The 22,858-nt window shown below is 46.0% G+C and overlaps 1 protein-coding gene across 2 annotated transcripts in view; it reads right to left on the reverse strand.

Annotated features, from left to right (window-relative positions):
• Positions 1 to 22,858, reverse strand: part of MEGF6 (multiple EGF like domains 6) — a 278,469-nt gene that overhangs the window by 207,290 nt on the left and 48,321 nt on the right. The window lies entirely within an intron of this gene.

Genomic DNA, 22,858 nt, shown 5'->3' on the forward strand with positions numbered 1-22,858 from the left:
CCTTTTCCAGGGAGAGATCTCTTGGGAATCCCCTCCCTAAAGTAAAACTCTTCCCCTTGCCCCAACCTCCTTTTTGCTTGGAGTTGGGAAAACAGAGGGAATCCACACACAGCAATGGACTCTGCCCTTCTAACTAGGCACTTAATCCCAAGGACACAACAATCTACCAATACTGGTTAATTAGAATAAAAAGAAAACTAAAACTCTTTTATTATCAAAACAAAATTACTGTTGCAAGCATAGTAAACTGACTAGGTGGTAAATTGCCACAATTGACATAGACTCAGAGAAAGTCCCTGGGCTGTAATCCTGAGTTACAAAAGAGAAAAACAATTAGCCAGCTCAGACATGATTTCCAAACCCTCAAACAAGGAAAACAATAAACCTTTCCCTACTTTCGCATTTTAAGAAGTCCACTCTTGGAGAAAGAAAGCATCTCCCATCTCCCTCAATACCTGGGAGAAACTGCTCTGATCTCAGACAAAGAAGAGAGAGAGAAAACCCCACTTTTCCAGTTTGAAATACCTACCTGCATTTTTATTCGCTCACAGCCTGAATCCCTTGTCCCGCATAGGTGTCTCTCCAGTTGCTCAACCCTTTCCGCATTCTTCAGGTAAGTCAGATGCTTAGCAGCTCCCAGTTATGACAATTGCATTTCCTCCTGATAGAATTTTGCTGTCCCCAGTTTTAAATCTTAGATTTGTTACAGGCAAATTCTTTCCTCTGGTTTGCAACAAACACTGTTCAAGTGGAAAATAGCAGCTCTTGAAAGAGTAGCAGAAGACTGGCCCAAAATTCCTATTAACTTTAAAAAAAAAGATACTGTGCTGGCTCATTCCGATCAAGAGGATATTATCACAGAATGTTTCAGGTAACACGAAAGTCAAACTCTTGGCTCCCAAAGCGTCAGCATCCTGGGTACCTCACGCCCCATCCCTGATGGCAATCACTATCCAGCCATGGGTGAACCACAATAAATTCAGAACTGGGGTTCAATTTTGATAAGCATCCAGAAGTCTGGCTACTCACTCAAACTACTTGAACCTCTAGGAGCTGAAGAAATGAAATAAAGAGTGAAATAAATAAGAAACGTTGAGCAAATATTTTAGGGCTTCCTGAGGTTTGATTTAGATTTGCTTTTAAACATAAACAAAAGTTTGATGTGTTTTATTTTCTCCTTTAATCAGTTCATCTAGCACTTGATCACTCCAATAACCATACAATTCTGTTGAATATAGATTCTGTTGAATAGATGTGTGTTTCACACACATCCCCACAGCTGATTATTCTGCCCCAAATGGTCTAAACCTTTTAATTTTTGAACAAATATAATACTACAGGTAGAGCCTCTCTAGTCCAGCACTCTCTGGTCCAGCAACACCCATGGTCCAGTGTGATCTTAGTTAGCCAGATGGTCACTTATCAGGGGTGTGGCCAAGTTTCCTGCAGTCCCATAAAGTTTATTTACAGTTACCAGTCCTGGCTCTCAGTGTTCTGTGCTGTAATTTAGCTCTAATTTACCCCTCGATGTCTTCTAAGAGCCCAGCAAGCAGGGGAAGTGTTGGTGATGCTGCTAGACAATATTGACCTCCCAGGGTTCAGCACCGGTCAGATCCCAAGGGTGCCAGGCTAGAGAGGTTCAACCTGTATTATTATTAATTATATACTGTTCAGACAAGCCAGCTCGGTGGACTAGTGTGTGTCATTTTCCACTGGTCTTTAACTTCCTGACTTTGGGAGCCATCGCCGTCTCCATGTAATGGGTCATAGACTCCATACTCATTCTCTCCATTTGGCAACCATTCGTCACGTTTCCCTTAGTACCAATTATGCTCCGAGACACCAGGAGTCCATTTTCAGACTTGATTATGTTTTCATTGCTTGGGAAATGATCTGCTTTCCCCATATAAATATCATTTGACTCACCTCGGTGCGTACATTCTGGCCTTCGACAGATGGTTTATGGGAGCAAAATGTTTAGGTTCTCACACAGCTCACAAATCACAAACAAAAGAGAAAACCCTATAATTGCTCTCTGGATCCCCATCTAGATTTTCCAAAGTCATGAAGGTTTTGCATATAAACGCCTCCCATCCCCTTTTCAACTGGTCACAGCCGAGTGTAATCATCCGCTTGAAATCCTTGTGGGGAAGATTAGAGCCGGGACTGACAGTCAGCTATTGTACTTAATGATTAAGGACCTGGCCATGTGAGACACTCAACAGCCTCTGTTCCCACTGCAGTCGATGGAAGCTGAAGACAAGCGGCTTTATGAGGGTGACATTAGGCACATCACATGGCTGGGCCTACAGTTAGAATAACTAGTAACAAAGCTTAGACACCGGGACATAAACAGGCTGGTTCTCCCCATCTCTCTTATTAGCATCAGGTCCTAAGCTAACAAGCTACTGCCCCCATCTCCCTGCAAAACTCAAACTCAGTCTGTTTTCTCTGGGCTCAGAAATGTAGGATTCCTCTCAGCCGCACCATTCAGAGACAACTGCTGTCTGCAAGAGCTTTTATCACCCAATAACAGAAATGCAAGTCACCTTTTTCTGTGCACCTGCTGGCTGGAATTTGCTGGGGCTAGTGGGAGCATAATGATATAAAACAGCACCACTGAAGGACAGTTATTAGTGAGGATTATGCTGCAAATGCTTGGGTAATCTGCGCCCAGCTTGCTCTTAAAGACAGCAAAACCGGTTGGACAAAATAAGAACTTTCTCTTCTGCATACTGCCAGACCTCTGTCAGCTCCAGAAATGAATCTGAACAGAACTTTATGTTTCTGAAATACGGGGTTACATTTTTCCATTACAATTTCACACACTTCTGGTCCCAGGCAGAAAGCACAGAACCCTTTGTACTACAGTACCAGGAAGCGTACACAATATTTCTAGTCTCCCTATGAACATGAGAGGAGCTCAAACTCTCAAAAAGAGTTCCAGGCTGGTTTTGCAGGTTCTAGAAGTTTGCATGACTCTTAAAATCCTGGCTTGTCAAACATGTCTAAAACATGAAAACAGCTATCAAAATCGGCTCATGATCCAAAATCACTAGCAGAGCCCTATGTGAAAGCATGAAAGTGGCAAAAAATGCAACTTGACATATGCCGAGTGAATAATTTTGTTTCCTTTCCTGTGAAAGGCGCAGAAGATTCACAACACCTCCTGATACAGGCAATATTATAAACAGTAAGGCTGCGTCTAGACTGGCAAGATTTTGCTCAAAAGCAACCACTTTTGCACAAAAACTTGCCAGCTGTCTACACTGGCTGCTTGAATTTGCGCAAGAGCACTGATGTACAAAATCAGTGCTTCTTGCGCAAATATTTTCATGCTCCTGCTCGGGAAAAAGCCCTCTTGCGCAAAAATACTTGAGCAAGAGAGCCAGTGTAGACAGCGAAGAACTGTTTTGCGCAAAAAAGCCCTGATGGCTAAAATGGCGATCGGGACTTTCTTGTGCAAAATCGCGTCTAGACTGGCCACGGATGCTTTTGCGCGAAAGCACTTTTTATGCAAAAGCATCCATGCCAATCTAAATGCGATTTTGCGGAAATACTTTTAACAGAAAAACTTTTCAGTTAAAAGTCTTTCCGCAAAATCATGCCAGTCTAGACGCAGCTCAAAAGTCTGCATGACAATTTTAAACCGATTCAGAACTAAATATTACTAATATGCATTATCTGCAGATCAGTTCCTTCTTTATTTATCTATTGAGGAGTTAGTAAAGCACTGCCAGACATCCAAACCCAGCAGCTTTGCATATTCTTTTAACTGATGTAATCAACCAGGCCCACTGAGGAGGGGGACAAAGGCAGTAAGTGCCCCAGGACTCAGCATTTCAAAAGGGCCCAGGACTCCTGGCGGGTGCCCTGGTCCCTTTACATCACCGCCGGAGCGCCGGGCAGTGCTAAGGGCTGGAAGTGCACTGTGCTACGGGCAGCAGTGAGGGGCACTTGTCCTCAGCCCCGCCCCTTTTGCCCTCACCCCGCCCTTTCCAGGGGCAGGGAGCCAGGCTGCCTCAAACCCCTGGAGCCATCGGAGGCTGTCGGCTCCACTGTCATCAACTCATTCAAGAGAAACACAAAATCATGAACCTTGTCTGGCTTTTGTCTGGTAAATAAGGGCTGGATTCAACCCAAGAGAAGTCTGAAATAAACAGAGATTTTTCCTGAATTTGTGGGGAGATAGGCTGAAAAGTCCTACTGCAAGTGTCTGGTAATAATTTTAAGCCTCTGAATCTATGATGTTATTGATCTAGGGTGTTGGACTTGGACAATTTCTGTGTCTTAATTTATTTTAAAAAATTGTCATTTAACATTCAAACACTCAAAAGCATGTAAATAATTTCATTAGTTATAGGCCAAGCCCCAGTGCGTACATCCAGATCATTTAAAAACATATTTCTCATTTCCAGACACATCCCACCAGAAACTTAAGAGGTATGTGTGTGGGGGGATGGGGAGTTGACATGAAATGTGTTAACAACTGGGTCTGACAGCAAACACACATCAGGAAAGGGACTGGAGGGAAATGGGGTTCTCAGACAGAACCCCAGCTATTCTCTCTATTTCAACATGTTTGCTTTTCCATTTAAAACTTATTTACTAGATCTCTTTTTGAACTAAATACACTCCCACATGACTTTGGCTGATTCTCCTCTCATGGGCTTCTTCAAAGAGTTCAGAGCTACCTATCTGTCAAATACTAAACATTTAATGCTACAGGTTGAACCTCTCTAGTCCGACACTTTCTTATCTGGCGACATCCGTGGTCCAGCGTGATTTCAGTTCTCCGGATGTCCACTTAACATGGGGGTGGCCAAGTTTCCCACCATCCCATAAAGTTTGTTTCCAGCCCCCAGTCCTGGCTCTCAGTGTTCTGTGCTGTGATTTAGTGTTAACTGACCCCTACATATATTCTCAGAGCCCAGTAAGCAGTGGTAGTGTTGACAATACTGTTAGACAATATTGACCTCCCACGGTCCAGCAAACTCTCTGGTTCATAAGAACATAAGAACGGCCGTACTGGGTCAGACCAAAGGTCCATCTAGCCCAGCAGGCTGTCCGCCGACAGAGGCCAGCACCAGGTGCCCTGGAGGGGGTGGACCAAAGACAATGATCAAGCAATTTGTCTCCTGCCATCCTTCTCCAGCCTCTGACAAACAGAGGCCAGGGACACCATTTCTATCCCCTAGGCCTTTTATGGACCTAACCTCCATGAAATTATCTAGCTTCTCTTTAAACTCTGTTATAGTCCTAGCCTTCACAGCCTCCTCTGGCAAGGAGTTCCACAGGTTGACTACACGCTGTGTGAAGAACTGGTTCAGCACTGGTCAGGTCCTGAGGGTGCCAGACTAGAGAGGTTCAACCTGTAGAAGACTTACCCAGTGTTGCCTGGATACTGCCTAAGGTAGGAGTGAGGATGTGCACACAGGCCACTAAACCTAACCCCAACCCCAGCAAACTAGCCCAGGCTCCTGCACTCCTCTGCTCCCCGCCTCCAGCGGGATTAGAAAAAGCCACTTGCTGTGAGTTGTTTGTCAATATGAGCATTGTGACTTCTTGGCTGCTGGAGGAAAAAGGGTTCTGTCTCCTTTAGTGGAGGTGTTATGAACAGCGGCATCTCTCCAGGACTCCGAGGAGAATTCAGGAACAACAGCTGCTCCTTAGCCCCACAAACAGCTTTTAAATCAGCCTCGTCCACTGTAAAACCGTGAAACATGCAACACAATATCCTGCGACTCTCAAACCAATGAACCTTTGCGGGGGGCTCAGTGGATTTGGACTGGACCAGCGACCCGAACTGAATTCAAGGTCTTCTGATTCTACACACATCCAAGGCAGCCCTGAGTTTTGTTCTGATGCTGGAACGACAACGCTGGCTGCTCCCCCCCCAAGAAGGCATTTTCTTCTGCTCCCAAAAGGGGAGACTCCAACCCCTTTCCAGGTGTGCCTAGAATGCTCTGGACATGTTTTGCAATCGAGTGGTTTTGGCTGCCTCTTCCTGCCTCGACAGCCACCTCTGAGAACTCTACGATAAATCCGTCTCTGCAGCACAGGGGTGGGGAGCCTAAGGCCCAGGGGCCGGATGTGACCCCTGGCTTGCCTAGATCCAGCCCCTGAGGCTCAGGGCTCCGGCCCCCCCCCTCGCAGGACTGGAGCCCATAAAATCTACTAGCCTGGGCCCTCCTAGGCACTGGTGCCTGAGGGGAATGTCTTTTTCCTTCTCCCTCAGGGGCCACGTCAGTGAGGGTTGTTTTTTGGGGGAGGGGGTGTTGCTCCTCTCTTGTGTGCAGCCCCTGACTGATTTTTCTGTGGGTCAGCGGCCCCCGACCCAAAAAAGGTTCCCTGCCCCTGCTCCAGCCTCTACAGAAACCTTCCAGATACTTCCAGCTGAACAATTTGAAGGGATTAGTGAAAGAAGCAGCGTCATTAGTCAATCAAGGCGCTCGCGGGGCAAGTCAAACATTTGTGCAAAGGAGGACAGCCACACAAAGGAAAGAAACAGTGACGTCCTACAAGACAAAGAAAAACTCTTTCAGAGGGCTTTGAAAAGGAGGATGCTAATAACAGGGCCTTCCTCCCTTTGTTAGCCAGCCTCTGCTTTATGTGGCTGAAGGAGGTTTGGGTTGGTCTGGCAGGCCACTCAGAGCACAGCCAGCCTAATTAGAAAGGTCAGCCTCCAAAGCACAGCAATGTTCAACCAGAAAAGCCCTCCCAAATGCCGTGCGGTGGAAACCGTCCATTGTACAATGAAATATTTAGTCAGCAAACACAAAGCCAAGGCAATTAACCTCCTGTGAAATCCAGCCAAGTAACTGATTTGCCGTGTAAAACAAAAACAAAGGCCTTCGTGGCTTTCACTCCAGATCACAAAAGTTCACAGAAAAACACTTTGGTCTCAGAAGGCACAGGGCCTGGCGCTAGGCCGTAGCTAGCAACCAAGGTGTGGAAAGTTGTTTCTGCAGTCTCCTGAAAATGGAACAGCAAGCGATGTGGGAGAGAGAGAACCGGTTACATTCGGCAGCTCCTTCAGCGCGTATTGCCCAGGTGCAGCCGATCCATTCAGCCATGCAGCAAGGGTGGGCAAACAGACGGTTTGGGCGGCTAACTGGCAGCTTGTAAGAGCTGCCCTCCCGCTAGCAGACCTCTGGATCAATGCTCCAGGCCATGCTGCCTGGCGACAAGGCTGCTGAGCCATCCCATTAGCGGGAGCATAACAGCCCTGCGGCTGCTGCCGGGAGAGGAGAGCGAGGGGGCAGGATTGAAAAGACGCCGGTTCTCATTTGGAACTGCTGCCATTTTCTGCGGAGGAAACACCACCAATAATGATACAGGATGAACCTCTAAAAACTGGGACACTCTGGTCGGGCTACATCCGTGCCGGACCATGGATATTCCTGACATCAGACAGACCTGGTGGCCAGGATTTGGCCCGGCAGCCAGGCACCCTGCCGGAGCCCGGAGTCCAGCCAGGCCCAGCAGCCACAGAGGGGCCAGCAGCAGCCACAGCAGAGCTAGTGGCAGCCCAGCCAGGGCCAGTGATCAGGAGCCCGGCCGGGGCCAACAGCCTGAGTGGACCTCCCAGAATTGATCTCCTCTGGTCCGGCAAACTCCCTCGTTGGAGGCCAGTCGGGTCTCAAGGGTGCAGGGCCAGGGAGGTCCAGCCTGCACTCAATAACGTTGCCCATCTAACCCTTTCCCTTCAAATGTCTCAAAGTTATTTACAAACCAATCAGAATTCAGCCCCTGCTCTCAATGGGGAACCGGAGACACTGCAAGTCAAGAGATGTGCCCAAGGTCTGTAGCGGAGCCAAGAACAGAACCTGTCTTCTGCACTCTCCTCTCCCCAATCTCGGGCTTTACTCAGAAGATCATCCATGTTCCAGCCAACAGAGCTTAAATGTAAGCTTCCGTATAGAACAACCCAGCCCTGAGACCTCTACCCCCAAGAATACTATTGCTAGATGGCTACCCATCTTGGGACCAGCCCTGGATGGAGGGTCTTAGAATCAAAGTAATCTATCCATTGGTGCCACCTCCCCAGCTTTATCTGCCAATAACTAAATATTATACTTCAAAACAAAAAAGGAAAGCTTCCCAGTCAATGGGTTATATTCATCCATTTGGCCCAGGATATTTATATGTCAAAGTTGTTAGCTACTTTTTGTAAACAATGGCTTCTATCCCACTCGAGAACAGGCGCATGCTGGATATGAAATGTCCTGGCCTACACCAGTTCTTTGAGAGATGTTGATTGTGCTAGCAGAGCACTTTTATGCCATTATTAGAGTATCTATACTGTAGCCAATGTTCACTGTAAGCAGAGCACTTGAGTGGCCATGAAGAAGAGTTTCAAATGCCGCCCAGCTGATTAGCCAGGTGTCCGCAAGTGCCCACAGCCGGCACAGTTATCTGGTAGTGCACATTTGCACATGCACTGGTGCACATGACAAAATTTATTCCACACATGGGTGGAAAAGATTAGAGGGAAAACTGACTACGGTCTATAATCAGAGCATGGCCTAGGCCAGCATAAGTTTTAAGTATAGACTAGGTTTTATTAATTCCACAGAGACCCCTCTTAAAGCAGTTGGAAAGAGACAGTGATTATCTCTGGCCTGCACGGGCTGTAGGCTGCCTTGCCCAGAGAACACACCAGTTTAACTAGAGATGTGACATCAAACAGCTTCTTTAAACCAGTGCACCGTGATGAGTGGACATTCATACACAGGTTTAGCCCTGGCAAAGGCTGCTTTAGCTTGCCCCTGAAATTTAACATAGAATTTAGCATCTGTTTAGATAAAGCTATTTAGCATCACACTTTGAGGCCAGGTCTACAATAAAGGGAAAGTTTGAATCAAGATACGCAACCCCAGCTACGTTAATTATGGAGCTGGAGTGATTGAACCTTCATTCGAATTTCCTCACCATCTCCACAGTGGGAAGCCAACAGGAGCAAACACGCCCTTTGGCTTCCCTTACTCCTCGCAGGAGCAGGTACAACCTGTACTTTTGTCTAGGTATCGTTTTCTCCATCTGTAGCAAACATGAAACGCTTCACTTGTGTCGTCGGTTTGCACAATAGGAAACCTGTATCAATATGCGAGAAAGGACTAATGGCTGCTGGGTTAGAGGAGCACAAACTGTCCCCATTCATTCACTTCACAGACACAAAATTAGCCGAGTGTCAGATAAGGAGAGAAAGCGCAACTCTGCAAGATGTGTTTAGCACCCTTCAAGAGGAGGATATTTTCTCACCCCGAAACTCATATAGGAACACAAAACAGAAGAACGGCCAGACTGGGTCAGACCAAAATCCATCTCGCCCAGTGTCCTGACTGCCGGCAGCAGCTAATGCCAGGTGCCCCAAAGGGAGTGAACAGAACAGGGAATCATCAAGTGATCCATTCTGTTACCCATTTCCAGCCTCTGACAAACAGAGACACGGGACACCATTCTTACTCCTTCTGGCTAATAAGCATTCATGGACCTAACCTCCATGAATTTATCTAGTTCTTTTTTGGAACCCTGTTAAAGTCCTGGCCTTCACAACATCCTCTGGCAAGGAGTTCCACAAGTTGACTATGCGCTGCGCCAAGAAAAACTTCCTTTTGTGTGTTTTAAACCTGCTACCTATTAATTTCATTTGGTGACCCCTACTGTCTCCCCCCAAACACCTTCCCAACAATTCTAGATAGAGCTAGGTGAAATTTTGCTACAGGAACTTTTCTCCAAAAAAAAAAAATGCAGATATGGGTTGATGGAAACACTTCACTAGTATGTGTCAAATTCCAGGAATTAGTTCAGTCAAAAAAACGTCTTAAACATTCCAAAAAATTATTTCAACATTGCGGTTTGAAACAACTTTTTGTTTTGAAATTACTCTTATTATTATTTTTTTTAAAAGGAAAAAAGGCTTGAAATCAAAACGTACCCTTTCATTTTTGGTGCAACAAAAACGTCATTCTACCCAAAGCAATGTTTCCCTCCCTGCCCTTTTCAATTAACCAAAATGTTTAAAAATTGTGTTTGATTGATCTGAAATGATTATCTTGTTCCTTTGGTTTTGGAATTGCCAGCACACTAACAATCTCCGCGGCTCACACAGTTCTGCTAACATACTGAGTGCTCTGAGAAAGCAACACAGTTTCTGGTTTCACCCCTTCGCTTGCTCTCCAACCACATCACTATTGCTTTTATGATGGTTGATCAGTTCCCCTGACCCGAAGCTTCAGAACCTGCCAGCCACTGACTGCACTGGGAAATAAACCAAAGTGGGCACCTGACTAGGTTACTAAACTGTTTCCTTTATACTGAGTACCTGCGCTTTCACAGTAGGATCCTCTCTGTGTGCTCTGCCCTCCTTTCTGAATCCAAATCAGCTGACTCAGAATAGGACACCTGCAATTCCTGTCTTTTTTTTAACCTTTCACAGGGATTACCCTCCCTACAGACGCGCCCCATTTATCACAACATGACAGTCCCAGAGCAGGTGCCATTCTAACTGCATGTAGAAAATGTAGTTCAACTTCTCAAGCAGGACACTCTGCAGAGATCAACACGAACTGAAGAGCAGCAGGAAAGTAACAGATCTGACCTCTGAAGGTGAGTGATCCAAACTGTACCATTTTCAAGAGTGACAATGGGCCAAACTGGCTCCCAGACACCACCACCACCACCCCCACGGATATGGGGAGCATCCTGCAGATCCTGGGGGAAGGGGAAGAGAGGGCACAAAGCAGGGCTGTTCTCAGGATTTACGGGGCCCTATGCAGAATTATTAAATTGGTGTCCCCATGCCTGATAGCAGGCCAGGCTCACACACACGTTTTAGATAAGGGTCGTCTTTTGAAGGAAACGACAAGTCTGAAGATCCAAACATTTAGGGCGAAAGACTCAGATTGTACGTCTCAAAATCTACGCCCAGATTTTTTTAGAACTGTGATTTGTAATCTTCAGCAACACGTGAATGAAACATTTTAAAGTAAATTTTAAACTCGGGTCCTGCTGACATGTTCGGATTCATTATTACAGTAATGCGCACCTGCTTTTGTCAAAAAATTCGGAAAGTGACAGTATGTATCTGTGGGTCAGCAAATGCCTGTTAAATGGTTTCATTACCACCCCCATGGCTCTTTGGTCATTTCAACTAGAACCATTCAGGAGGAAGACATGACAGGCGGCAGCAGTCAGCTGTGGAGGGAGTCTGCGGTAAGGGTCAGTACTGGGATAGAGGCGGCAGGAGGATGAACATGAAGACCCAGAGGTGCTTGAAATTTTCAGGTTCACCACGCAGCCAGGTATGTCTAAGGTCAGCCCTCAGGCAAAGTATCTTTAAGGTTTCATAGAATCATAGAATACTAGGACTGGAAGGGACCTCGAGAGGTCATCGAGTCCAGTCCCCTACTCTCATGGCAGGACCAAATACTGTCTAGACCATCCCTGCTAGACATTTATCTAACCTACTCTTAAATATCTCCAGAGATGGGGATTCCACAACCTTCCTGGGCAATTTATTCCAGTGTTTGACCACCCTGACAGTTAGGAACTTTTTCCTAATGTCCAACCTAAACCTCCCTTGCTGCAGTTTAAGCCCATTGCTTCTTGTTCTAACCTCAGAGGCCAAGATGAACAAGTTTTCTTCCTCCTCCTTATGATACCCTTTAGATACCTGAAAACTGCCATCATGTCCCCCCTCAGTCTTCTCTTTTCTAAACTAAACAAACCCAATTCCTTCAGCCTTCCTTCATAGGTCATGTTCTCTAGACCGTTAATCATTCTTGTTGCTCTTCTCTGGACCCTCTCCAATCTCTCCACATCTTTCTTGAAATGACCTGGACACAATACTCCAACTGAGGCCTAACTAGCGCAGAGTAGAGCAGAAGAATGACTTCTCATGTCTTGCTCACAACACACCTGTTAATGCATCCCAGAATCATGTTTGCTTTCTTTGCAACAGCATCACACTGCTGACTCATATTCAGCTTGTGGTAACCCTTAGATCCCTTTCTGCCGTACTCCTTCCTAGACAGTCGCTTCCCATTCTATATGTGTGAAACTGACTGTTCCATCCTAAGTGGAGCACTTTGCATTTGTCCTTATTAAACTTCATCCTGTTTACCTCAGACCATTTCTCCAATTTGTCCAGATCATTTTGAATTATGACCCTATCCTCCAGAGCAGTCACAACCCCGCCCAGCTTGGTATCATCTGCAAACTTAATAAGCGTACTTTCTATGCCAAAATGTAAATCATTGATGAAGATATTGAACAGAGCCGGTCCCAAAACAGACCCCTGTGGAACCCCACTTGTTATACCTTTCCAGCAGGATTGTGAACCATTAATAACTACTCTCTGAGAATGGTTATCCAGCCAGTTATGCACCCACCTTACAGTAGCCCCATCTAAGTTGTATTTGCCTAGTTTATTGATAAGAATATCATGTGAGACGGTATCAAATGACTTACTAAAGTCTAGGTATACCACATCCACCGCTTCTCCTTTATCCACAAGACTCATTATCCTATCAAAGAAAGCTATCAGATTGGTTTGACATGATTTGTTCTTTACAAATCCATGCTGGCTGTTCCCTATCACCTTGCCACCTTCCAAGTGTTTACAGATGATTTCCTTAATTACTTGCTCCATTATCTTCCCTGGCACAGAAGTTAAACTAACTGGTCTGTAGTTTCCTGGGTTGTTCTTATTTCCCTTTTTATAAATGGGCACTATATTTGCCCTTTTCCAGTCTTCTGGAATCTCTCCTGTCTCCCATGATTTTCCAAAGATGATAGCTTAGAGGCTCAGATACCTCCTCTGTCAGCTCCTTGAGTATTCTAGGATGCATTTCATCAGGCCCTGGTGACTTGCAGGCATCTAACTTTTCTAGGTGATTTTTAACTTGTTGGTTTTCTATTTTATCTTCTACATCTACCCCCTTCCCACTAGCATTCACTATGTTAGGCATGAAACAAAATACAGGACTATGTAGCACTTTAAAGACTAACAAGATGGTTTATTAGATGATGAGCTTTCGTGGGCCAGACCCACTTCCTCAGATCAAATAGTCCGGCCCACGAAAGCTCATCATCTAATAAACCATCTTGTTAGTCTTTAAAGTGCTACATAGTCCTGTATTTTGTTTCAGCTACACCAGACTAACACGACTACATTTCTATCACTATGTTAGGCATGATATTCCTTCAGACTTCTTGGTGAAGACCGAAACAAAGAAGTCATTAAGCATCTCTGCCATTTTCAAGTTTCCTGTTACTGTTTCTTCCTCCTCAATGACCAGTGGGCCTACCCTGTCCTTGGTCTTCCTCTTGCTTCTAATGTATTTATCAAAAGTCTTCTTGTTTCCCGTAGCTAGTTTGAGCTCATTTTGAGCCTTTGCCTTTCTAATCTTGCCCCTGCATTCCTGTGTTGTTTGCCTATATTCATCCTTTGTAACGTGTCCTACTTTCCATTTTTATATGACTCCTTTTTTATTTTTAGATCATGCAAGATCTTTATAAAGTTTACAGATGATACCAAGCTGGGAGGGGTTGCAAGTGCTTTGGAGGGTAGGCTCATAATTCAAAACAACTTTGAAAAGCTGGAGAAATGGCCTAAGATAAATAGGATGGAGTTCAATAAGGACAAATGCAAAGTGCTCCACTTAGGAAGGAACAATCCGTTTCACACGTACAGAATGGAAAGCAACTGTCTAGGAAGGAGTTCTGCAGAAAGTGATCTAGGGGTCACAGTGGACCACAAGCTAAATATGAGTCAACAGCGTGACGCTGTTGCGAAAAAAAGTAAACATGATTCTGGCATGAAGTAACAGGAGTGTTGTGAGCAAGACATGAGAAGTCATTCTTCTGCTCTACTCTGTGGATTAGGCCTCAGTTAGAGTAATCTATCCATTTCTGGGTCCCATATTTCAAGAAAGATGTGGGGAATTTGGAGAGGGCCCAAAAAAGAGCACACAAATTATTAAAGATCTAGAGAACGTGGGCTAGAAGGGAAGACTGAAAGAACTGGGCTTGTTCAGTTTAGAAAAGAGAAGACTGAGGGTACGTCTAGACTACATGCCTCAGTCGCCAGAGTCATGTAGATTAGGCTACCAGACATAGTAAAATGAAGCGGCGATTTAAATAATCGCCGCTTCATTTAAATTTACATGGCTGCCACGCTGAGCCAACAAACAGCTGATCAGCTGTTTGTCGGCTCAGCGCGACAGTCTGGACGCGCGGGTATCGACATCAAAGGTATTTGTCGACCACCCAGGTAAACCTCATCCTAGGAGGCTTACCTGGGTGGTCGACAAATACCTTTGATGTCAACACCCGTGCGTCCAGACTATCGCGCTGAGCCGACAAACAGCTGATCAGCTGTTTGTCGGCTCAGCACGGCAGCCATGTAAATTTAAATGAAGCGGCAATTATTTAAATCGCCGCTTCATTTTACTATGTCTGGTAGCCTAATCTACATGCCTCTGGCGACAGAGGCATGTAGTCTAGACGTACCCTGAGAGGGAACATGATAGCAGTTTTCTAGTATCTGAAAGGGTGTTACAAGGAGGAGAGATTAAAATTGTTCTCCTTGACTTCCGAGGATAGGACAAGACACAATGAGCTTAAATTGCAGCAATGGAGATTTAGGTTGGACACTAGAAAAAACTTCCTAACTGTCAGGGTGGTTAAACACAGGAATAAATTGTCTGGGGAGGTTGTGGAATCTCCATCATTGGAGCTATTCAAGAGCAGGTTGGATAGACATCTATCAGGGATGATCTAGACGGTGCTTGGTCCCGCCATGAGGACAGGGGACAGGACTTGATGACCTTTTGAGGTCCCTTCCAGTTCTAGTGTTCTATGATTCTATTCTAGGGTCTCTTCGAGTAAGGGAAGGGAGAGGCAAATTCTGATGGGAAGCAGGGAAAATCGAGGAATGCTGAGGCAGGATACATGAATACAGGGTGTATTCCAAACAGGTGATGCTCAACTCTGGGATCTCAATATCATTCAAATATTAGGATTGACAAATCCAAGTCATTAGAGCAAGCCAGTACAACGGTTGGGATACAGTCTCTGTGTTGTTGCTGATCCAGATTGTGCTCCTCAGCATGTAGACTTTATACAACCTGGCAGACCTCTCTCACCTTCAGTAACAACCAATCACATAATCTTTTACACCTAACGCCCGGCATTAAGAGAACTGATTTACACCCTGCCATTCCAGGAATGCAGCTACTATGAACACATGATGAGCTGGTGCTTAAGGGTTTCAAACAGGCACTTTTCCATCTATTCTACGTTTCATATGAGTGTATTTTCCCTTTGCCTCGGGCAGGCTTGCTGTAAGAGTATCTGCACAATGAGAGACAGGAGAGCTGGGATAAAATAAAAACAAGTCCAAAACTTTACTTGAAATCTGAATCAAGCTCTAAACTCTTTGTAATATTTGGTAAGATCAAGGTAGCCTTAAAATAAATGATCACCCTGGTTTCATTCAGTGCTTGTCTGTCTGGGATTTATCTTACTTCACACTCATGGTGCTTTTCCTCTTCATGCAATAAACAGACATAAATTAAAACGTGAACTTCTGTGTGCCTTTCTTTGTGCTTCCTGATTTTCACTCAGAAACGAAAATATTTGCTGCGAAAGGCAATTTCTTCTTCTGTCAGATTTTGTACATGCTCACCCTCTAGTCCTTTTCTTGGAATTCACTCAGGATCCAAATTCAGCATTGGTTACCTTACATCTTCCGTGACTTTAACATAAGAACAGGGAAGCGATAGAAATCATAAACAATGCAGCATTTCCTGTTTAGGTCTGACTTTCAAACGTTCTATCACTTCCTTCTAACCCTTGAAGTGAGTAGACATTCGTGTCTGGATGTGTTCCCTGAAAGGAGCAGGAAGGCCGGGCCTTTGGAAAGTTTACAAACCATAGGACTAACAAACAGTACACAGTTATCTTAGTGCAATGGGACTTTAGAAGGTTGCTCCTGCCATTCACTATGAGACATGCTTCACTGGGAATTAAAATAATTTGAGGAAGCAAACAGAAACAATCCGCTCAGTTCAACTGGGTTCTGTTGTTTTAAAAAGGAAATTTAAAAAAACTGAATGTTTTATAGATTGAGATTAAGAGCCATGAAGAATGACTCACCCACCATGCCCTGGTCTCCTCTCCACTTTTCCTTAATTAGCTTATTTCAATGTAACAAGGTTTTTTTCCTAACTTCAGTTAAGGATCACTTTGGGAGTGCAGCATTTTGCCTTTTGCACATTCTGGGCTTCCTTCCTTGGCTGGTGTAACTCAGTTTTCCTTGTACACTGAGGGATTGGGTGGGTGCCCAAGAGAGAGTCAGGTGCCACCCAGCTGATTACCAGAGTGCTCACAGCCACCCACAACTGGCAGCATGTGTTTCTACTGGTGGTGCACATCTGCATATGCCTGGGTGCATATAACACAATTTATTCTGCTCATGGATGGAAAAAAAATTGAGAGAACATTGGTGTAACTTCAGCCTCCCTCTGTTGACATCAATGAAGCTATGCTGTGATACACCGGGCAACTCCCAGGGTTTGCGTTTTGGAGAGTTATTTAAAAATTAACAACATAATTACAGACGAGTGGATTCTCTACGCTGCCATTCAAAGCTCAGTCTGAATCAAGCCATTTGTAATGTTCAACAGACAAGCTTGGGTAACATTCTTTGATTTTTTTTCATTTTTGTGATTGACACTTCGCTTTCTGGTTCTTTCTAAAAACAAATCCTGAACCTCCAGCCAAAAGACTGCTCTGCCAGGATACTCAACCTGACAGGAGATCTTGTCGAATTCAGCTGTTTCACAAGTTTTCCTACCCAATGTTGCACTCCTTTACAGCACAGAGAAAAGGTTGAAACTGGCTCTTTGGAGGTTGACCCAGCACTAGGTTTTAATAGAGGACCATAATTTCCACTCCCTTTCCACTCCACCTCTAATTATCTAGCTAGGAAGTGCCCCTTTCCAGCAGATGCTTCAGCTTGCCTGCAAATCGGTTACGATCCTGGGGAAGCGAGGAACACGCTGGTCTAACAGGGATGATGACTAGCGATTTAGGGTTCCATTGCTGTGTTCTATTCTTCCACCTTTGTAAAGGTCCTGGTTTTTTTCTTCCCTGGCCAACCCCATGGAAGTGTCTGAATAAGGCGTGCAGGGTTGAATGTGCCACTAACACAAGCTACCACTGTCCCTCCCTTTCTGTCTCATGCTGTTCCTGCATAAGCTTCACAGAGAAGGAAAATAAAGGCTAATCTCCGGCACTACAAAGTTTGACCTTTTAAAGCCGAAAGCACTGACTTCAGGCCCCTTCTCCAATGGGGGGAGGGGACATTAGTGGAATTTACAGATGTGTTTTCTTGCTCGCCAAACAAACCAGTCAGTTCCCCTTTTTTCCCCTCCAGGCAACACTATTTTGGGGTACCAGAAGAGATGCTTTTTATTTTTAAAGCTGCAATCCATTATAATTTAGGGATGTGTTAAACATTTGCAAATGTGGCCATGCTGGCAATTTCCCAGGTTCTAGATGGGAAGGTGCTCCGTGTTTATTTTATGATTTGGTGCAAGGGAAGATATGAAAAAATTAGTGAGTGACTCTTTGAGGAATGTTTACTTTCAAAGGACACTAATCTCTCTTTCTTAGACACACACACACTTCCAAGCATTCTGCCGAGAGGACGTCACCTGTGAATTACCGCTCTTCTGATCCCTCCTCGTGGAGAGAACGAGAGATAAACACAATGTTAACAAGGGGATGGGGATGGCAGATGTTGAAGAATGGCTGCATGCACAGATCATTCCCTGGGGCTATGTTATTACCAAAAAAAATGAACTGTTGGGTATTTTGGAAATATTCGTTAGCTGCAAAACCAAAAGCAAGAATGCCAATTGCAAATGATTTGTTGAGTGAATCCTTTTTCTTCCTACACTAAAATTTCAATTTAACATTTCATCTTGACCCTGTCCTAGAATGTTAAGTGAGCAGCAGGTTAAAACTGGAATGCTGAGTTTCCTGCAGGCAGCTCCGGGAAGGGGAAAGCGATGCCAGTCAAGTTCTGTGCCTGCTCTGTCAGCAGAATTTGGAGCAGCTCTAAATTCTTTTCCACATCTGCTCCGGTGCAATATAAAACAAAAAAACCAGGGCTGAAGGACATTCCTGCTGTCCTGTAGTCTGTCCAGACAATGAAACATACGACAGCCCCCTGCAGTACTATGTTCAAAACGCACACAAAGTGGATCGTTGCTTAAGGCTCGTGGAATGAAGTGTCTCTATGAGAGGAGGTCTTACAAAAAACATCTATGGTAGGATAGACCACCCTGTGTGCATTCATCTGTCACTGCTACCCGGTGAGGTCTTTGAAAACGTGTTAGCTCGAGGGACGATGAACCTAGGGGTGACGTCCTGCGCTGCCTCACTGTGGCTTCGCAGGGAAGGTGCACTGGTGACATGTGGGAACCAGTGTGGAACACAGATCCCGGCCCTCCACAGAAAGCCAGGTGCAAACCTGGAGACATTCGAGGCTGGCAATTCCATGGGTCCAAGTCTACCTGCCTTCCTCTCAGGGAGCACTAGCGCCCTTCGGGGCAGGCGTCCAATTTAAACTGGCAGGTGGCAGGGCGTGCTCTGGTAGCCCATTGCAGCACAGTGCTTGTGCTTAATGCCCTGCTCTGCCACGCAGGAGACCAGAGGTCAATGTGCGAGCTCAGACTCTAGTTTTCAAACGACGGCTCGCGACCTAGTATTGGTGAGTGGGATGCCGGGCGCTGGGTCTCCTTGCTGCAGGGGGGTCAGATGAGCAGTGGGGGAGCTAAAGCAGCTCCCTGCCCATCCTGGCACCAGAGCCGGTCTTAGGGGCAGGCAAGCCGGGCGGTTGCCCAGTGCCACTATGTTCGAGGGGCTGCTGACAGAGCTGGACACACGGCTATTAAAGGGGCCATGACCGCATTTCGGCTCTTTTTTTTCTTTTTTTTTTTTGCTTGACAACTTTTGTCATTTTTTGTTGGGTTTTTTTTGTTCAACAAATTTCCCCCAGGGGTCGCCCAGGGCTGCCAATTGATTAGGACCAGCCCTGCCTGGCACCACAGACTGTGCTGAGCCTCAGAAACGGCCGGCAGCAGGCCCGGCTCCTAGGTGAGACAGGGAGGGGAAAGTGCACAGGGCTCTATGCACGGCCCCTGCCCGGAGCGCTACCCCCGCACTCCCATTGGCTGGGAACCTGCTGCTCGCTGCCTCTGGGGGCAGCATGGTCTGTGGTGCCAGGAGAGGCAGGAAGCTGCCTTAGCCCCCCCTCAATGCCGCTGCCCGGGTGTCGCTCAAGGTCAGCTCCTCCTGCCCCAGCCCTGATGCCCCAAAGCCAGAGCCCCCTCCTACACTTCAAAGCTCCCTCCTCAGCCCCATGCCTCCAGTCACATTACGTTGGGTTGCGGCATCAACAATTTTCTTCAGCTGGGTCATGAGGCCAAACGTTTGAAAGCCCCCCTGCTACAGGTCAGTGCACCGCCAGTGTCTCTTGCAGAGAAGGCAAACGCACACGCAAGAGAAACCCAGTATCTCCCCAAAGCCACATGCCCTGGAGTGTTACCTGACCCAGTAAACCAACCTCTCTGCTTTTTGGAATGGCCTCTTGCTGCAGCCTAGGGGAGGCCAGAAAGCATGGCGAGGCTGCTGGACTCCAGGGCTCAGCTCCTATTTCCCTCGCTACTTCAAACAGCCAGGCAAACGGTTAAAGCTTTTGCTCTGAACTATGTGCAGAGTCATTCTGGATGTTTCAGTGTATTTCATGGTGTTTCCAACTGCCCTGGAATGCAGCTCATTATTAAAATGAACGTTCAGCTGTGATGAGTGACAAATCAGATGAGGAGATGACATGTGCGGACTAGACATTCTGGCATCTTTGGCAAAACTCGCTATCTTTGCCCTTTCAACGTATGCTGCCCGGTGCTTATCTTCAGTTGAGAGATGCAATCTCAAAGGGTTGTTCAGGGCAGGCAATAGATGATGCCAAGGTCTGGCAAAGGCTGTCTTTCAGCCCTCTGGGTCATGTGATTGCAGAGTCAAGGCCTGAAAGGGCAAGGAAAACCACAAAACTGCAACCCCCTTCAACAGCTTCAAGAGGTTCAGTAAGGGGGGGGAAGGGGGAGAAACTTCAAGCCGAGGACTGGATGAGAAAGGCCAGGTCTACATTAAAGGGGAAAGGTCAAAATCAAGTTAGGCAACTCCAGCTATGTTAATTACGTAGCTGGAGTCGACGCACCTTGATTCGAGTTTCCCCAATGTCCCCACAGTGGAAGGCTGATGGGAGTAAACATTCCTGTCTGCTTCCCTTAGTCCTCGCAGGAGTACTGGACACCAACAAGAGTGGCCTCTGAGTTTTTTACTAGACCTACTAAATTGAACTCCGGAAGATTGATCGTGGTAGCATAGATCTTCCCAGAGTGAAGACATGGCCTAAAACAAATGGGTAATAGGAGACAACACCTCTATTATGTTGTGAATGTGAGCCACTACTATTTTAAAAGATAAGGCCAGGCCTGTACTAGGGGAGAAAGTCAACCTAAGATACACATCTTCAGCTACACAAATAGTGTCGCTGGAATTGGTGTACCTTAGGTTGAATTTCCATGGCGTCCCTCTGCATGCCATCAACTTCCCTTATTCTTTGCAACCCGGTGGAGTACCATAGTCGACAGGGGCACAATCTGTGGTTGATTTATCAGGTCTTTATTAGACCCACTAAGTCAAACCCTGGGAGATCGATCTCCAGAGCATCAATCTCCCAGCAAGTGGAGATAAGCCCAAAGTGAAATTAGCTAGCGGACACAGTCTAGCACCTAACAGAGGAGCATCTACATCACAAGTATCAGTGCAATCTGCAGTACTATTGCAGATTTCACAAAACACCAACTGAATTATCATCACACACTGAAATCCTGCAGATTAGGGAGGTTTGCCCCATGGTTGGCTGTGCCAAAACTCAGCTTGCAGAGCAATAAAGAACAGGCTCTGCTGAAGTCAATGGGAGTTTTGCTATTTACTTCCGGGGAGGTCAGAATTTTAATCCTGCTTAGCACCTTGCCCTCCATTTTTGTAAAGGCTTGATTCACACAGGTTTCCTAGTCATTGGCGGGACACTTTGGAGAAGGGAAAAGTTGGTTAAACTTTTGTGTCTGCACTTCCACAACATCCCACTTTGTATCGCACCAATGCAAGTACCAAGCCACAACCCACGTTTAGTGGTTCTGTTCTCTTTCACCAAGGCGTAAGGAAGCCAGCCGCTTGTTGGTTCGTTTTCTCTGCCGAGGGAGGGGAGGCTGTGCAGACAGCTTCAAGCAGCCCCATGCACAGAATGAAACATTGGCGGGTATGTTGGTGCTGGACCCCGTATGCCAGCAGGCCTGCTCAAAGCTGGTTACTAACTCCGCCAGCAGCCCATTGAACAGGACAGCACAGTGAGCTCCAGGTTCAAGAAACCATTTGGTTTCAAATGAAGCCTCTGTGGCTGAAGATAATTCAGGGGTAGATGCCCTTCAGCAAAATCGCAGCACCAAATGGTTGCTGCCGGCACAGCTGGGTCTTCAAAGAAATTCCTGTTTCAATGACTGGGGAAACTGGTGTATTTTACACTAGGAAAATGGGGGGAGCACTAAATACAGGATCACGAGCCAACTCAGCGTGCACTTGCTGTTCATCAGCCCCATCAAGTCCTAAGGAAGACTCAGGCCAGGTCAACGCTAGACTTGGAAGGTCGGGTTAAGGTTCACAACTCCAGTTGCATGAAATAAGAAACTGGAGTCGGCTTCCCTTAAGCCAAGCTTGGCGCTGTCTTCATAGAGGGAGGCTGATGGGAGCAGGAGTGCCAGTGTTGACTGGAGCTGCCCTCAGCATTCGATTTAGTGGGTCTTAACTACACCTGCTAAATCAAATGCCAGAAGATCAATCTCTGGCACAGCAAGTGAAGACGTGGCCTCAGGTTCTCTGGGAGAGAACAATTCCCCTCCTCCGGCCTGCCCAGGTTGGCTCCAGAGCCAGTTGAAAACACAATCTAACGCTGAGAACAAACACTTTTACAGCAGCAAAAACTTTCTGGATGAACATGCAATTGTATTTCTGAATGAGCACAAACCAGGGGTGGTTTTTTTTTTCTTTAACAGGATTATCTGAATGAGACTTAAAGGCCTTTTAAGCACTTCTTAATTGATACCTGTAACAATCATTAAAGTTCCTTACAACAGATGTGGCATGAAAAATAGGCTCTAACATGCTGACTCAGCAGCTGAAACCTCGCTGGCCACCTTGCAGGTGAGCAAGTAATTACCTGCTTTCTGGTACACCAGAATGGGAGGAACCTGTCCCCTCACCCTCTTCAAAGTGCAGTATTCCGCTGCTCATTTATTCTGCAGCAGTGGAACGAGTACAAGGACTGAGGAATATAGCAAACCGCCCCGGCTCTGAGCGTCTGCCCAGCTCGCCAGCAGCAGAACAGCATATTCAGGAACAAGAAGATGCTGAATGGCGTAATATAAGAAGTTCACTAACCTACTCAAGACAGAGTGTGTGTATTGTGTAAGGAGCTAGTTGCAGAGAGTTTAACAATTCAAAATCCATAAGCTCGGAGAGAAGACAGAACTGCTCTGGCTGGTCCTTTCTGTTGTAGACTCACTCACTGTTTAAACAACATCTCCATGCGAAAACATGGGCTGAAACCCTGGCTGGAAATAGCTTAACCATTCCTGCCACTTTCCAATGGCATCCAATGGCTAGCAGCTCAGTTCACGGGAAATGACCCCGGGGTGCTTTGTTCAACCCCGTGTTAATC

Source organism: Pelodiscus sinensis, chromosome 23 (genome assembly GCF_049634645.1).
Source record: "Pelodiscus sinensis isolate JC-2024 chromosome 23, ASM4963464v1, whole genome shotgun sequence".
NCBI classification, from domain to species: Eukaryota; Metazoa; Chordata; order Testudines; family Trionychidae; genus Pelodiscus; species Pelodiscus sinensis.